This window comes from Corapipo altera, unplaced genomic scaffold (genome assembly GCF_003945725.1).
Source record: "Corapipo altera isolate COAL_440 unplaced genomic scaffold, ASM394572v1 178, whole genome shotgun sequence".
NCBI classification, from domain to species: domain Eukaryota; kingdom Metazoa; phylum Chordata; class Aves; order Passeriformes; family Pipridae; genus Corapipo; species Corapipo altera.
Genome location: NW_020884983.1, coordinates 651,971 through 670,263, shown reverse-complemented (window position 1 = coordinate 670,263; position 18,293 = coordinate 651,971). Strand labels below are relative to the sequence as shown.

The window sequence follows — 18,293 nt, the reverse complement described above, 5'->3', positions numbered from 1 at the left end:
CAAAGGGAGAAGGGACTGCCCAGCCTGACCTCCTGTCTCACAGACCAGTGCCTTTTGATTCCTCTTGGGTTTTGCAAGCCCCTTAGATCTTTTGAAGCCAAACACACAATTTGGGCCCGATGACCTGATAGTGTCTTTTCCACTGAGTAAACTTCAGAGAGCTTCTCTAATATCCAGTCAATTGCTGGTGTCTTCACCCCAGCTCCTGTCAGCAGGGAGAGTTTATTCCTTCAGATGATATAGTGTGGTATTATCCTGATGAAACACCACTGAGAACTGCCAACTGTAAACTGCAGAACAGTTACTCATGACAAATGACAAGGGGATACACCTGGATCCCGGTGACAGTTTTTCACTTGGCACAACATTCAGCAGAGTTTGAGCTGTGAAGTGACAGATTAAGATCCATCCTGATTCCACCCGTGAATGAACCAAGAACCGGCTTTTTTTTTTTTTTTAATTTTAAATATAAATATATATCAGGCAAAATTCCAGCTGTGTATGGAGACCTTTTCTGTTTGTATGAGAAATTGTCTTTCTCACCCCTATACACAAGTCCCACGTGGTAGTTGATATCCTATGAACAAATGCTGAAAATGTGGAGCTTTGGGAAGTGGCAGCAGCTTTAGTAAACTTCAGGTAGAAATATCATGGGGTTTATTTATCATTGCACCACTTCCTGTGCCAAGTCACCCACAGAAACCAACTGAAAGCTTTTAATGAAAAATGTGAGAATATGGAGAAAAAAAACACAACCAAAGCCCAACACAAAACAACTTTTCTCAAACTGAATCTATTACCATGAGCATAAGAACATAACCAGGACAGAGAGAGCAGCAAAAGTGAGAAGATAAAGAGAGGGATGGAGTCATTCAAACTTCTGTAGTTATGGTGGACTTGGCAGTGAGAAGTTAATGGTTGGATTAGATGATCTTAAAGGTCTCTTCCAACCTACATGATTCTGTGATTCTATCAAGAAGTTTCAAAGGTGAGATGGTTTGGCCATGAATGCAGTTGTTCCAGCTTCCTTAAGCTTCAGGTCAAGAAGGTATAAAAATGCTCATCAAATATAAATGTTATGCTCCAGGATTACACCCAATCAGACTTGTTGAGCCCAACAGTCCGTGTTGCATCCAACTTCCAAAAATACATAGAATTTTTTACAAGAATATATCAAGAGTTGCAGACCTTATAATTTATTATGTCAGCCATTGCCACCTCTTTCTTCTACCTAAGAAAAATACATTGTGCGCTATTTTTCCTGGATCACACCTGGCTTGACCACCAGAGTACTCGAAGAAGAGGCAGATAATTCAGTTATGAAAGACTGTCAACCTGCCATTCCTCGATCCAGATGTAACTGGTTGTGTAATCTCCCCTTTGGAATTAGAAATTTGTGGACATGGTTGGGATTGGCTCTGCAGTTCCTCCCCAAACTACCCTCAGTTTAACATATGCTGCTGCTTGATTTGGTCCTCATTAGCTGGGGGTAGTTTTTCTCATCTCTGAGCTCGTTTACGTCTGTCTTATAGAACTGAGCCCTGATTAAGAAGTTTAGATCAGAACATGCACTTTTCAAACGTCTGAAGATGTTGGGTTTGAATGTTCTGACTCAAAAGCCACTTGTGGCTATGATATATGTGCAAGAGAGAAGTCCTAGAGGACTGAAATTTGCTATTTGTTTGCAAATTGCTGCAAAAAGAGTAGATAAAAAGTGGTCTCTGTAGGTTTTATTATTATTATTATTTAATTAGTCATCAAAGGATATCCAAGCTCCTTTCAGAGTCGAGAGGAACCTACTGGGAATCCAGATCTTCATCTTTGCAGAAGTGTTTTCCTTTCAGTGTATTTAGGGTAGTTTGTGGGATATATGTTAGTTTAGGAGCACACCTTGCTTGTGTTGCTGTCCCAGAGAACCACAGATGTGTGGTAAGAGCTTCCCCAGCCTGTCAGTCCCACCAGAGTGTGTCCTGTGTCACTGTTTGCATTGTGACATGTTATTCCTGCTGTCTAAGACCCTTTATGAGTTCACCTCAAGCAGCTTTATTGCGAGATTAATTAAAACTGCCCCACGCTGGTAAATGTCTCGGGCTGTAAGTGTCAGACCTTCTAATTAATACAGAAAGAAACTACAAAAAAACAAAGGAGCTGCAACTGAAAGGGAAGCCACCTAAGGGTCGTCTGCTGAAAAGAGAAAGAACATCAAGCAAATAAGGCACATCTGAGGTCTTATTTTCCTTTTTGGAACATAAACTCTAATTAATTCCGCTCAGCTTTTCAAGCTGAAAGTTTTGAGAACTGACCGTGGCCCTCCAGGGAACAGTCAGTTTTTTATGCTGCTGCTAAAATATCTGGAAAAGGAAAAGTCCACACAGCCTCCCAATTACAAAACCTTGACATTATTGACTGCAACGAAGGGACCAGACAGTGCTGAAGGTTGAAATCTCCGTGGTAAACCAGGCTGTGATTACTCCTGCCACCTCTTCTCCATCCTTGGAAAGCCTGACAGACTTTTCAAGGTTATTTCCCAACATCAGTGAGGGTCTTTCATTGGGGTGGAACTTGGATTCAACGTTTTGCAGCAAATATCACAGAATCACAGAATATCCTGAGCTGGAAGGGACTCATCAGGATCATCAAGTCCAACTCCTGGCCCTGCACAGGACAAGCCCAAGAATCCCAGCATGTGCCTGAGAGTGTTGTCCAAACACAAATAGGGTTTCAGCAGTCAGAGGATGAACAAAAGCAAAGTGTCCTTAATTTTGGGGCACTATGAGCCAATTTAGAGTAATTTAAATTCTGGAGGTGGTCCCAGCTTAACTGATATTTTGGCCTCACTGTGCCAGAGCAATATATGGATGTAACAGAGACGCCTGTTGTTTTAAGGACTTATATCCCATACCTTAGGAAAATATATGATATTAGGAAAAGGTTCTTCCCCCAGAGGGTGGTTGGGCACTGAACAGGTTCCCCAGGAAGGCACAGCCCCAAGGCTGACAGAGCTCAAGGAGTGTTTGGACAATGCGCTCAGGGACAGGGTGGGATTGTTGGGGTTGTGCTGTGCAGGGCCAGGAGTTGGACTGGATGATCCCTGTGGGTCCCTTCCAACTCAGGATATTCTGTGATTCCATATGTGATGAAGCACATTTTATCAACGGGAGCTGGAGCTGGAAGTGAGGTCTCATGCAGCTGAAGCAGAAGCTTCCTAAGTGTCTTTGAAGATGTGGGCTTGTGACATCTAAGTCAGTGCAAGAAGTTCAGGGGAGACCTGAATATCGAACACTAAGCTATTAAATACAACATATTTAGACTTTGGGTTCTTTGGAATATTGAAGGTATAAAAGTAAGGTTCCTATAGAAGCCTGTGCACACACCTGATGGACATCTAGGAGCTGCTGTGTTTCCAAGGCTGTTTCTGCAGCAGACCAGAGGGACAGATGATCTCTGATCATCTCCTAGATTGGCATTTCCCGAGCAGTCATCCCCCCCCCGAATCCCTGGAAGTGTCCAAGGCCAGGTTGAAAGGGCTTGGAACAACCTGGGATAGTGGAAGGTGTCCCTGACCATGGCAGGGGGTGGGGCTGGATGGGCTTTAAAGTCCCTTCCCACTCAAACCTTTCTATCATTCTGTCACATTTTCTATCCAGAGTGAGGTGAGATCCCAGAGCCAGGGGTGGACAAGGGATGAGTGATTCCAATGTCCTTCTCAAGGGCAGCAAGAAAACAATGAGCAGGTCCAGCTGCCCTTTCTGCAGCAGGATTTGAAGAGATATTTAACTGCATCAACACATCCATTCACTGGATCCCAAAGAAATCATTCCTGACCTTCTGGCTCACAAGGACATCTTGAAAAATCTGGCAAAATCCACAAACTGCTGCACAGTTCAGAGCTCACCTACTAGTTCAGGAGACATCATCTCACCTCTGATCCAGCCTAACTTCCAAACTGCAGCTTCTCCAGCTCCCAGGTTCCCTTCTACCCTCCATTTCTAATATGAATGAGTTACAGAAAGTCATTTAAAACAAAATGATTGAGTGGTTTGGATCTGATGGACAGTAACAGCTAATCCTGTTAGAAATTTGGCTCCCACTTCTGCCATTATATATTCACAAAAGCTCCTGCTATGTGCTCAGTCGTAATTTTCTGGCTCCCGTTTCTGACTCTTTTATTTCAATATACATTGCTTCTTTCTCCCCTTAAACTGCCAACATTCTGGTCAAAACCTGAATCATTGCTCAATCTCTGCTGTTATAATTGGATGTTAATACAGTGGCAGGATTTATTCAGTCTGATGGACTAAGTTAATTTAAATGTACAAAAAGGCATCTTAAGTAGCCAATTTCCTTCCCAACAGTCAAAAGATACATTTCCAAAACACTGAACAAGCCATGTGGGTTCTGGGAATGCTGCTATCTTTTGAAATTCAGTCAGTGCCCCCCAAAAATGCAGGAAGATTAAGAGTGGAGCTTATTTGATTTCAAAACCTTGAAAAGAGTGTTCATGATAATAGAGTCTATTAAATAGAGCAAGGCAAGAGCAACCTGAGAGACTACTGGAGGAACCATTTCTGCACCCTGAACAGAATCAGTGAGGATGTTCTGTCACCTGCACAGCACCTCAAGATGTCAGTTTTATTTTGGCCTGAATTATGGACAAAGGGACTTAAAATTCCTCTGTTTGATACTTGTGCCTTATTGTCTGACCTACAAACTCAGTGAAGAGCAGGAACACAGAAAAGCAAAGCCCAGGGGAGCTGAAGCCCATGTGATTGACACTGGTAAGAAACAGGACTCCCACACATGTGGATGTAAAACTGGTGGGAGAGGAGATGATCCTGTGGGGTTGGAGATGAGGACCTGGGTTTCATCCCAGCCTGCCACTCCAGCATGATAAGTAAATAAGTTCCCAGTCCCGCTGGGACAGGGAATGTCATTTCTCATCAGACACCCCCAAGCTTTGCCTCTTCATCGTAGCACTCTTCCCAGGAAATCCATGCTTACACACCTGGAAAACTGGGGGCTTTAATTAAGAGCGTTAATTGGAAGCAGCAGTAGCTGTCAAGGACAAATGACACAATAATTAAACTGGGGGTCAATGCCCTGCTGGGTGGCTGGATAAATTACCTGTTCAAATATACTTGTTCATCAAAGGCTCTCTACCAACAGTTGTGTGTGTGCTGCTCCTTCTCCTTTTCTCCTTCTCCTTTTCTCCTTCTCCTTCCTCCTTCTTCCCTGAGCTGTCCTACTCATCTTTGCTGAGAGAGGACTTTGGATTGCCAGAGCAAGTCCCCAGCCACAGTCACACTCCACTTACACCAACAGAGGTAAAGCAAGAAGAGAAACAGGAAGATTTGATGCCCACAGCCTCTGTGACAGCAGAAACCTCTGGGGTAAGGCTGAGAGATGGCAGTTCCCACCAGATGCTCTCATGGTGAGATTGCTGTTGATGCTCCCACAGCAGTGAACTTCTCTTTGCACACCTTGCAGTGCAGTTCTCCTCTTCATGCCTCCCTTGGCAGGACCTCGCTTGGCAGCTGGCTCAGAAAATCCAAATTACTTGTTTTCTGTGTAGACCATGCTGGGCTCCATTTCTGATCCATCAAGACTGTCAGTCTTGCAGCTCGTGGGGAACAGCTCTGTCATGGCAGGTATGAAAAGTGAGGGGTTTGCCTTCTCACCAAAGTCTGTCTGCAACATCAGAGTTTAATTCTAAGCCAGAAACTCAGGGTCTGTTGAAGGGAAAACCTTTTGCAAGGCAGGATTTGTCTGCTCTCAGTTTTAGATGAGATAAATCACCCCCCTGGATGTGCCTGTGTCTATCCACTGAATATAAAGGTCAGGCAGAGACATTTACCATACACACCATGGTCACAAGGTGAGGTGAATCCCACATCAATGCCACACAGTTTTCTATTCTTCCTCAAATCTTGTCACGGAGAACAATCCCAAAAAATGGTAAGACCTCCCCTCTTCCCAGTTGTAGCACCAGAATAAGCGGCCACAACACGCAGTGATTTTTATTTCATGTCTGGGAGAGTGGTAGAGGAAATACACAGCTAGAAAACCATTCCATAACTCAAAAGATCTGGTGTGATGACAGGGGTTGTGTTTGAACAAGTGCCTTTCACCATCTGCTCTGTCAACACAACCCTCACACCAAGCTCATCCCTGCTCTCTGTTCTGGCTCTGTTTCCAAAGGAACAGACTCTCGGACAACAAAGATTATCTCAGCCCTTTTCTTGAAGGCTTGGCAGCTTCCCAGGTTCACAACAGCACGACTGTGCTGTCCCTTCTTCAAAGAATTCCACCACTCCATAGTGACTCTCCTCCCCAAAAACATCAGGACTCAAGGAGGAGCAAGGGCCACACCATCGTGCTGTGAGCATGGTTGGCAACTTGGAGACTGAAGAGTGTGTTTTGCACTCTGAGAGGCTTCAGAGTTGAATCTTACTCAGTTTTCCTCTGAAATCACTCTTGTTTTTCCCCTACTAAGGATGCAAAACTCTTCCTTCAGCTGGGATGGCAACAGTGCATTCCACTGGGATAAAGCAGGAAAACTATTAGGAATCCTTTCAATATACCAGCTCCAAGGTGTGAAGGGATATTCAAGTGATTTGACCCAAGGATGGTGAAACCAGACACCACCTTACCCACCCTGCAAACCATCAGCTCTGACCAACTCCCTCTGCCTGTGGCATTCAATCCATGTTTTTCCCTGCTTGCTCCAGGTACCTTCAGATCCCCCCTGCCCTGTTTACACTAAATCTTTATCCCCTGGTCAAGTGCTTCAGTCGGTAAACTGTAAAACAAATGAGGTTTGGCTGCATATTTGTGTTCAAAAGCCTTCGAAATAAGAGCCTCATGTCACAATTAATGCAGGGCCAGACCAGGCTTAATGAGAGCCTGTGCCTGTGTGGCCACTGGAGCGTGGCTGCTGAGCAAGGCAGAGATCATTACCCAGCCTCTAGAAAGGCTGTATATAGATTTAATTGGGACCTCTAAAGGAATTTATGTCACTGCAATGGCCTTTCTCAAAGTCCAGCATCCCTTGAAGGCTCGTGGTACAAACAGTCCAAACACCCAGGGAGAAGTTAATAGTTGTTTCTGCTGGGGGTGGCTGCTTTCCATTGTGTTGTTCCACCTTCCTTTCAGATGTTCCCCATCACAGAATCAGAGAAAGACTTGGGTTGGAAGGGACCTTAAAGATCATCTAGTCCCAACATCCTCATGATGGGAAGGGATCTTTACCCTGAGTTATCAAGAAGCATCTTCCTATAGATTAATTCTCCTCAGCAGCCCTCTCAGGTGCTCTATTGTACCTCCTTGTCCATTCCCACCAATTCAATTCTACCACCACTACAGATTCCATCTTTACACTTCTAATATCTCCCTGGACTATGAAATCCTCATCCAGTTCCCTGGAGGAGCTTTGCCTCATCTCTCTCCCCAGCCACCCTCACCCTCTCCCAGGTTTCTGGCTCCACTTCCACTTGCTGACCCAGGCAGTTCATGAAGGATTGTGTTGATCAAACTCCCTTCTGCAGGCATTATCAAAGAAATTGTGGCAGTTTGAAAAATGCCCTTTTTTCAGATGTGATCAGACCTAGAATCCCCCATAATACCATAAAACCAGCTGTGCTGGCTGGGACCAACACTCCACAGATCCCAGATAAGAAAAGCATAAGAACAGGATAAATACAAATGTCCCAAGTAGTTGCCTAGATTTTGGCTATTTTCATTCAGGGGAACTTCTGCATCTTATCTGGCTCTCTGCCATAACCCAAAAAGGATCTTTAGGGTTTTTTTGGTTTATCTTGCCAATTGGATTGACTTTTTGCATCCACACTCTGCTCTGCCAGGGAATTTCACAGGTCCAGGGCCCACTGCTTGAAGGAATCACCTCCTTTCATTTGTTCAGGACTTGGTTTTTCAAAAGTTTAATTTCATGCCCTGTAATTCTTGTATTTGCACAGGTGGTGAACAGTCCTTTCTCATCCATCCCATTATACCATCCATAAATTTGCCAATCTCTCCACATACCCCATCTCACCTCCTCCCAGGCTGAGGAATTCCTGCTTCTTCAGCCACCTCCCACTTGGAAACCACTCCATACCTCTGATTGTAGAATCATTAAGGTTGGAAAAGACCTTTCAGGTCATTGAGTCCAACCATTAAGCCAGCACTGCCAAGGCCACCACTAAACCCTGTCCCCAGGTGCCACATCTATATTCCTTTTGAACACTTCCAGGGATGGTGATTCCAACAATCCCCTGGGCAACCCTTTCTGTGAAGAACTTTTTCCCTAAAATCCAAACTAAACCTCCCCTGGTGCAACTTGAGGCTGTTTCCTCTTTTCCTGTCCCTTGTTCCCTGGGAACAGAGCCTGATCCTCCCTGGCTCCCTCCTCCTGTCAGGGAGTTGCAGAGCCAAAAGGTCCTCCCTGAGCCTCCTTTTCTCCAGGATGAGCCCCCCCAGCTCCCTCAGCTGCACTTCACAGGACTTGTCCTCATAAGACTTGTTCTCTCCCTGATTCCTTTTCTCTTTTGACCATTTATTTACCCTTATTAGCCAAATGCTGGGAAAAGGAGATGACCCAGATCATCTCTTTATAGCCTTGTCTCCTCCCTGGACTCTCAGGCGCCGATCACATCAACAAAAACTATTAAGTGACTGCCTTTAGCAGGGTGCCACCTCTCAGCTTGAGGTCCATGACCCTGTACATCCTTCAGGCTCATCCCAGATGAGCAAGAAAACACATCAGATTAAAGTGTGATTAAGACTGTGTTTCATCACAGGCAGGGAGCTCGAAAAGCTTGATTGCTTTTAGCAGTGTGAGTGTATAGTGATAGTGATCTTCAGCTCCTCAGAGGGCACTCTCCTCCTTGCCATGAACAGGGGCATTTGGTTTGTTCCCAGATACCCTCAAACAAACCCCACTTCAAATTTATCTCTGCCCTCCTCTCCTTTTCCAAGCCATTCTCCAGGGAAGGCCCTCAAATTTCTCCGACAGGAGCTCCGCAGCATCCATCGGAGTGATAACATCAGCTGAGGAGTTATGAGGTCACACTGCTTCATCTGCAGCCCAAAAGCTGCAGATCTGAGGCAGGGAGAGCCATGACAACCTGAGCTGCAGCAACACACACGAACCCAGCCCAGAAACACAAATTTGGGGCTTTCAGTGCTGTTGCACCTCTGCCTCTCCAGAGCGCTCACCACCAACAGCGTTACCGAGGGTTTCAGTCAAGAGCTGAGCAAGAACCAGGGAAAAAATGTGAAGCAGCCTCTTCTCAAGCCCTTAAATTTATGTCTCAGTTTATTAAAGAAGAGACAAGCAGACAGCACTCACAGCTCAGCTGGTGCCTGGGGGAGCTCTCAAGGTTTGGGTGGTAATTAGTGCTGCCAAAAAGACGACGACCAGGCAGAGATTCAGGCAACTCTTTCAGGGCTCATCTATTTGTCTTGAGACATCTCTGCTCTTTGTTGTGCTGTGGAATAAGAGAGGAAACTTCCCAGCAAAGCCCAGCTCCCTCTCTGCAGGGTTTTAATTCACGCCGGGCTCGAAATGCAGAATTCCTACTGAGTGCAGTGAGGGTTGTTCCATCCCAGTCCCCAGAGCCCATATTTCAATGGATTAAGTGCACAGCCTAGTGCAGCAAGCACTACACATGTTTTCCCAGCTTTCTCAGACATTCATCTTGCCATAAAACGGAAAGTTCAAGGATATCTAATTCAGAGATCATATAAATGCATAACATTTAAGGTCAGAAGGGACCACTACATCATCTGTTCTCACCTCCTGTGCATCACAGCCACTACCCATCGAGTCTCATACTTAAACAAATAGTCTGGGTTTAACTAAAGGGTGTTGCCTAGGAAGACCTTCTCTTTTGATGTGAAGATACCAAGAAATGGACAATCCTCCATTTCATGGGCAGTTTGTTCCAGCAGTTCATCACTCATACCATAAAAATCATGTACATGCCTCACTTTTCATGTGAATTTATCAGCTTTTGGCTGCCAGACACTGATTCTTATTTTGTTTTTCTTTTCTAGCTTGAAGAGCCCTTTAACCTGCTGTTTAAGATACTCAGAGATCCTAATGGAGTCATTCCTTAATCTTCCTTCTGATAAATTAATACTTGAAGATGCTTTCAAATTCTGTGAGGGAATCACACCTTCCCACTCCCTGTAAATAATTTCTGTGGTTCTTTTGTGCTGCTTTTCCTGTCTGACCACAGAGCACGACTACAACTCTCCCACTCTCCTGCACTCCTCCAAGGATGCAGGATGGTGTCAGCCTGTTCCTACTAGAGGCAAGACTCGGAAAAACCCTTTTCAAGGATGTAAAGGAATGAGCCACTCATTCATTTCAGTCACTGCTTTCTAGGACACATCTCCCACTTCCCAGCCTGACCTACATTCCTCCCTGTGAGACAGCAAAGTTTGCATTTGTTTTGTTTGAGGGAGCCAAAGTCACCCAAATGCTCTGCCCTCGTGGTTGTTAATGCTGAGCTAATCATTGTTCCACTGAATATTTTATCCCCGGGATTTAATATCAACCTCCCGCTCATTCATGAAAATTTTCAGTAGATTTGGGCCCAATATTGATCCCTGGAGAACACTACTAGGAAAACCCTCAGGCTCTCTGAGACCTGCCAATTTTAAGCCAATTCAGAGATATCCTCATGCTATTTTTAGGGTTTGGGTGTTTGTTTTTTTGTTGTTTTTTTTTTTAATGGGAACAGGTTGTGGTGTTGTCCCAAGTGCTGTATGGAAAGGCAAAGACAGGGCATCCACACACTAAAACTTCATGATTTCCTTAAAGATGGGATCAGCTACTTCCTCAAAGACTGAAAAATATCTTATTTTTCATAAAAATTGCCATTTGGCCCAGGAGCTTCACATTTATCCAGGGGCTTTATTACTTAATATTACCCTTTTCTAGCCACCATGAATCACTAGAATGGGGGACTAGAAGCACCTAAATTATGCATATATTCCCCAGTATATTTTATGTAGGATATTTCAAGTCTCAGGTGTGCAAAGTCATCCTCGGAAGACTCAGTGCCTGTATATTGTAGATTTAAACCTGGCTAAAATGCCTTGGTGAACGGCCTAAGGTTAGACAGGATCAGTCTGGGCACTGGACACCTTTGGAGCTGTCAGGATCTCCTGACTCCTGGTGATAACTCTGAATCCAGGCCTTTGAATGGGTCCCTAAGCTTGTGCGGGAACACACAAGGTTCTTATTTCTCCAATTAGTTCCTCTTTCATTTGTACTCCTGTAATTTCTGCTCACATTTTTCTCCAGCCAAAGCAGAAAGCTGAGACTCCCACTGCACCTTTCTTTTTATGGAATGACACACACAGCTCCCAGATTTCTTGGGGAAAAACAGCTGGCATGAGGATCTGTAGAAAAACAGAACTTTTGTCCCTGTAGTTAACTATTCAAATTTGATTTAAGGTACTGCTCTGGTGCTGTATGAAACAGGGAGATCTCATTTCAGCTCCTTTTTTGCCAGGCCCTGAGTTCACAAAAGCTGAGCAGGAACACTGTCCAGGGGGGCAAGGACAGGGGCTGGGGGGGGATGATGTCCTTGGATGATTGCAAGATGAAGACTGCCAGCTGGCCTGTGCATAAAGGACTGAGACCCAAGAGACCCCACAAAGCCTTTGCCAACTCCATCCAGGTGGTTCCCAAACTGGCATCCTGAAACAGAGTGGGATTAACACACTGAAGCACCTTAAAGGAGCCTCCACCTCAAAGATCAAAGGCATACTGGCTCCAGGGCTCTAATTACACCTGACTCCCTTGGGGGCATCCCTCACAAAAAGATGGATTTGGGCTGGGGGATTTGCTCAGGTGCATTTCACGGTGCTCCCCACACCGTGCAAAACAAAAAAAAATAAAGAATACCAAGCCCAAAATACCCTTTTGTCCCTGGCCACAATGAAGGGAGCTGTGTTTGGCATGTAAAGCAAGGGGACAGAAAGGAGAGCAAGAAGCAGTGCCAGGTGCTTGGAGAGCACCTCTGAAACACGAACCACGATGGGAAACTCAAAGGACTCTCTCCTGTCCACATCCAGCAGCTGAGACAGTGAAGCTTCCTCTCCCCTGGGGCAGCAGGACTGGCTCACACACACTCTGCCAGCATTGCAAGGGACACTTGTGCCCCTTGGCAGGACACTGCTGACCATCCTGGACCCTTTTACCCACGTCTCACCCTCATCCCAAAGAGAAGCCAGTGGCTTCACAGGGTTTGGAGTCTTTGCAGAGCTCAGGGCATTTGGATTCCCCGTCTCAGTAGCAGAGCTTCTCATTGCTCCTCTTTACTCATCTTTTTCTCCAGTTAACACAAACACACTCACAAAAGGGCTTGTGCTTTTCACCTGCAGTCCTCAGAGCCATTCAGGAAGGGGATGGGGAACAAAAAGCATCAGGGATGAGAAGAAAGTCAGGCATTGACGTGGCTGGCTGAAGGTCAAACACACTCATCCTTTTATTGGCATGAGAATTGATGCTGGCTTTATTTAAGCAATCTGGCCACCATCTCAATACTGCTGTGACCACACATAACTTGGTTTAAAAACCCTCTGATGCACAGAATGGCATCAGTGGAGAGAATCTGAGGGAGCTGATATCCCTTCTCCTGAGGTCTGTGCAGTGGATCCAGGCTCCTTCCAGCCACAACAGGCTCGTAGCACCCATGGGATCCACAGGGAGGACCAGAGGTGTGGATGATCCAGCAGCAACTCCTCCTCAGCTCTGTGTGTGTGCTCCTGTGTGTGCTCACACCCAGCCCTGGCAGCCATCTGATGGCATTTGTAAGCCCTGGCAGGTTTATGCTGCTCAGAAAGGGGCTGTGGGGAACATTTCTTTTATTTATCAGCTCCCATTTCACACCGGTGAACCGTAAAATTATAACTACAGCTTTCCCCCGTCCCTTACTGATCTGTGGCATCTGTCTGTCTGTCTCTTACCTACCCACACGTGTGCAGCATGTCCTGAAGGAGCAATATCCCCTCTGCTTCCCAAGGATTACAGCCCTGCCTCTTCCCAGAACAGCAATCCCTGCCCCTGGTTTATTAACCCAACAGCAGGCTCTGAGAAAGGCCCTCGCCCTCACGATCAGGAGAGAGGTTTTCTCAGCATTTATGGAGAGCAGGAGATCAGGAATGTATAATCAAGCCAGAGGACAGCTTCAGATCTCATCAAAATAATAGGTGAGGAGGAGAGCTTCCTTCCAGCTGCCTGGGATTTTACCTGAGGAGACCTGTGTATCTCCTGCTTTAACACAGGAGTTACAACATGACCTTTTTGGCTCATGTTTTAGGAAAACACAAGAGCTCATGCCCTTGTTCCTTTATCTTTTCCAAAGGACACTGATTTTATGGGTATTTGTTCCAAGGGCAGTGAAGGAAAAGTGATGTTTTATACTAGTTTTATTTCTCATTTCAGCCATCGCTCCCTGAATCAGCACCTTCAACCATCCTTCCCCGTTTGAAGGTCTTATTTATACCTTTGTAAACAGAAAAAGTCTGGGAAGGAGAGAAGACCAGCCAGGTGGAAGCACAGCTCAAGTCCCTCGCTGGCCAGAGACCATTTATTTAATCTCCAATTCACTTCATGTAGCCAAAACATCTCTGAAAGGGACATAAATCCCATCCAGGACTATTGTTAATGAGGAAAACCTACATGAGAGGTGGGATATATCTGGGACACGCTTTTTTCCCCATCCCACAGCACAGGTTAGACCAAATTTGCAGCTCACCAGGATGTTGTGAAGCTCCAGGACTGGGGGGATTGCCTGGCTAATGGTGGATATTTAGAAAGGCTTGTGCTGAATCCCTGGAAACATTTAGCTCCTGGTTTGTTCTCCTAAAAGATACGAAATATTGCTGAGCTGTGGGCTCAGAGCAGACGTCTCCCCGAGGAGTTCTGTGACCTGAGTTATGCAGATCACATTAGACAATCACACTGGTGTCTTTTAGCTTCCAATCCCATGAATTTATAAATAGCCACCAAATAGTTTCGACCATAATTGGCAGCCTGTGCTGCAAAGAGCTTAGCTAAGCACACAGGCCTTATGTGAAGCGAAAAGTTTTTATTATTATTATTATTATTGCAGAAGGGTTTTGTCTGGCTCAGCTTTAAACTACATTTTCTCTATCAGGATGCAGATTTCAGGAGACAAGTTGCCTGACCCAGAGACCAGGCCTGTAATGGGACTGTGACAGTAATTGCCATATTTGCAAGACAAGTATGAATTGCCTCTTCTGGATGAGCCACACAGACATTGGAGATGAAGTTTATCACTGCCCTAAATGTGTTTTGTTTTCTGCTGATGCATAAACATTCCAGCAATTAGTTTGCTGCGTTAAGGTCCTCTTTCTTTTTTTTTTTTTCCCCCTGAGGTTTTATATCAGAGTTTTTGTAAATAGGCTTTTGAGACAATTAACAGGGAAATGACCACCCTCACTTGAAGGGTCGTCAGGTGGTGGAACAGGTTGTCCAAGGTGGTGGAATCACCAGCCCTGGAAGTGTTCAAAAGGCATGGCACTCGGGGACATGGCTCAGTGTTGGCCCTGGCAGTGCTGGGTTAGTGGTTAGGACTCAATGACCTTGGAGGTCTTTTCCAACCTAAATGATTCTATGATTCCATGACAATTCCAGCACCCTGAAATATTAGTGCATGAATCTGAATTCTTTGCTGTTTTGGAGAGTGTTACAGATTTAGAGCATCTGTGAGACTGGAAACTCTGAGAAAGAGGAAGATGTTGACTGGTGGTTAAAGAGGTGTTTAGCAAGCTGAGATCAACTAATTGAATCCTCATCTGATCAGAGCAGGTATCAGGGCTTTAGAAAAGCTCCCAGTCCTCTCTTACTGATTTCATGGAATCCTAGAATGGCCTGGTTTGGAAGGGACCTTATAAACCATCTTTTTCCAACCCTCTGCCATATGTAGGGACATCTTGCACTAGACCAGGTTGCTCCAAGCCCAGTCCAGTGTGGCCTTGAACACTTCCAGGGATGGGACAGCCACAGCTTTTCACTACCTACAAAATACTGGAGAGATGTCCTGGAAAATGGTGATGCTTATACATAAAAGAAACCAGGGGAAATGCAAAAAGGAACATGTCAACAAGGTTTTGAGCAGAGGACTGATCTTCCAAACCCCCAGCTCTGATCACCAAGCGCAGAAGAAATCCGTAAAACCAAAACCAAGTCACATCCTCCACTGCCCCAAGTGCCGTGTCAGAATGAGAAAAACAGCACGAGAGGGATTTTCATCTGTAATTCCAGGTATTGAAAGGTCTATGAGATAATTAAAGCTAAAGAATTCATTATATCCTCGCCACTGGGGAGAGAGGCATTGGAACAGGTTGCCCAGTGAAGTTGCAGCTGCCCCATCCCTGGAAGTGTCCAAGGCCAGGTTGGAGGGGGCTTGGAGAAACCTGGGATAGTGGAAGGTGTCTCTGCCCATGGCAGGGGGTTGGAACAAGGTGATCTTTAATGTCTCTTCCAACCCAAACCACTCCTTGATTCTATGATGATCATCAATGTTGTTCCCTTTCCAATTTTTTTAATTCTTTTTTTTTTTAATTCATTACTGTACATGTTGCAATTTTCCATTACTTGTTCCTCAGCTTACAAGAATCCCAAACATTCTTCTACAGGCAAATATGGAGAGTGCTTCTGTATTTAAATGCCTGTAGTATCAGTGAGACCATCACTGGTAGTTCCCACTACTTGACCTCTTCTGAATTCCTAAATTTTAATTCAGAATACCCCATTAAAAATCAGCAAAAATGATTTTTTTTTTTTTAATGAGAAATCAGCCTGACTGAACAATTCCCCCCAAATCATGTTGGTTTTCTGCAGAAATCATAATCCTTCCATAAAAAAACTCCAAGAATTAATTTTCTCGTGACTCGTAATAGGTTTGATCTCAGTAAAATTCCATTTCACCAGAGCATTTAGTCACAGTTTAGTATTAACTTCTCCATTTCCTTGGCTTTGTTTTTAGCTTTTTTAACTTATTTTTTGTACAATTTGTCGAGCAGAAGTTGATACATGGCTCTTCTTGAAAGGGATAGCTCAGAGACCAATTAGTCAACTCAGGAACTGGCAAACCCCTCCTAACATAACTGCACAAAATGGAAGCTAAATAAAGATCTATCTTGCTTTAAAAAATATTAACCTGTTTTATTGACACTGCCATTTATCAGAAGGTTTATTCTTTGAGTGAAGAGATGGAAACAGCCAAAAAGCAGAACCAAAGGCTACCAGCCACCCCATCATCACACAGATGGGGAGCAAATGCCCAGGGGTGCTTTTAAGCATAAAGACTCACTAAGAAACCATTTGGGCAAAAATAAGGGAGATTAAAGCATGATTTAGAAGTTCTGTTCATATCAAATGCTCCCCTAATTACTTAGGAATTGACAGACTTAATAAAACCTAATATCCACCCCTCTCTATCTCCTATTTCTGCTGTCAGGTCGAGCCAGATGCTTCACAAAAAGTGAAAGCATCCTACAAAAGCCAGGGCTTTGTATTAGGTATCTGTATTCTCTAATACCTAGAGACTGGTTTCTAATCTGAATAACAGCAGTTAAGACTTCTAAATGTCTAGGTAATTATTTTCTTTTTTAATTAATTAAAAATCATTTTAAAGCATTAAGATCCAAAATGTTTAGTTTTTTTAGGTATTTCTTTCTGCCTTTGCTTTCAAATGCATCTCCAAAAATGCCATTTAGAAAACTCGAGGATTAAAAAATAAATAACAACCTTATTCATTTTCCTGGGGAAATTCTCCCCCACACTGAAGAATCACTACAAGGACTGAACTGAAACTTCCATGAGGAGATCCTGATCCCCTGAATTCAGTTCATGGAGCACTGACAGGTTGCAATGAGCTGTTTTTAGACTCAGCACATCAGAGTGAAAGTAGAAAACTGGTAATTTGCAAGTTGTGCACCTGAACTTAGAAATGCTGAGCTGGTTCTGGAGCAATAAGAATAATCTTTTCCAAATAAACCGTTCCCCAGAAAGGAATTAAAGGATCAGGTGTTATGCTCCAAATACCTGTGGTAGCAGTTTAGCTGGGAGAGTTGCAGGGATGGGAGGGGAGCAAGAACTCACCACCAAAACACTGAAAATTAAGGATCTGAGGCAGAATAGTCCTGTAGAGATCAGAATTTGGATAAATATATATGGACAAACATTAATAACCCATTAATGAGCAGGAATCTGGGAGATCTCTCTGCAGCAACTGTCTCTGCTTAAGAAATCATTGGGAATAAGTTACCTTTATTATAAAAGACCACTGAAATCCTGGGAAGCTTCACAATTTGAGTGGCAAAAATGGTGAGTGAGGACAACTAATTTTCACCCGTTCTAAAAGAAAAGATGAGATTGAGAGATGCTCTTCAAACTGTCCACCAAAGGGAAGGAAGTTAAAGCGTCTCCTGTTGTTAGACAAGCAGTCCCAAGCTTGGGAAACAAAACAGAATTCCCAGAGCATCCTTTAGCTCCTCTAAGCTGCTGGATGTTGATAAGCTCAGGACAAAACTCACAAACTGTTGGGGAAGGAAGGGGATCACAGTGCAGCTCTAGTTTCAATGAACTGGCTTTCATTTTTACTTTTTCTGCTTATTTTCTGCCTACAATCGCTTTTCTTTGTCCAGCAAGACTGGAAACTCGAATTTCTGCTTGTGTGGAAGGATCTCACCTCGTCTGTGGGAGCTCAGGCCTGGGGACAACCCAATCCCCTTCATCCTACAAACTTGTCCTGCTTGGAAAGCTTCCGTCTGGCACAACCTATTGCTGTAGAGTGAGGACAATTCCCCCTTTTTCAGGGAAAGGATGCAACAAAACCCACTAAACTAATAATGCACAGTTGCCACTGGGGCAAGGGCCTATTTGTTTCCATTAAAAGTGCCTGGCTGTTTTAGGGGCAGGGTTTAACAGCTCATCTGCAAGAAGGAGTTGGGAAGGACAGGAGAACTGTGGTGTGTCTATCAAACAGAGCTCTGAAAGAGCTGTGCAGTCTAATAGCTCTGATTTTTATCTGCTGACAGCACTGAGAGGCTAAAGAAAATCTCTGTGCTCGCCTGTCCCCAGTCCCTCTGAGGGTTTCCAAGTGTGTAGAAACATCAAGAAGAGAATAAAACTGTTTCTGCATAGATGGTTGGTCAAGGGAATGAAGAGACTGGCAAGGAAAATGAAGTAGCAGAGGTGGGAAGCTTATGTGAAAAGATTATATGAAGCTCATGTGAAATCCTGAGGC

General features: G+C 44.5%; 1 protein-coding gene across 4 annotated transcripts in view; it reads right to left on the bottom strand.

Moving 5' to 3' along the window:
• PLXNA4 (plexin A4) overlaps window positions 1-18,293 on the bottom strand; it is a 450,677-nt gene that overhangs the window by 158,552 nt on the left and 273,832 nt on the right. The window contains exon 1 of one of the 4 annotated variants that reach the window (XM_027665969.1): window positions 1,891-1,946. The exons of 2 other annotated variants lie outside the window; for them this stretch is intronic. The gene's annotated coding sequence lies outside the window, so the exon portion shown is untranslated. Of the gene's footprint in view, window positions 1-1,800; window positions 1,947-18,293 lie in introns of those variants that run through there. One more of the 4 variants, XM_027665968.1, reaches the window with a different exon arrangement.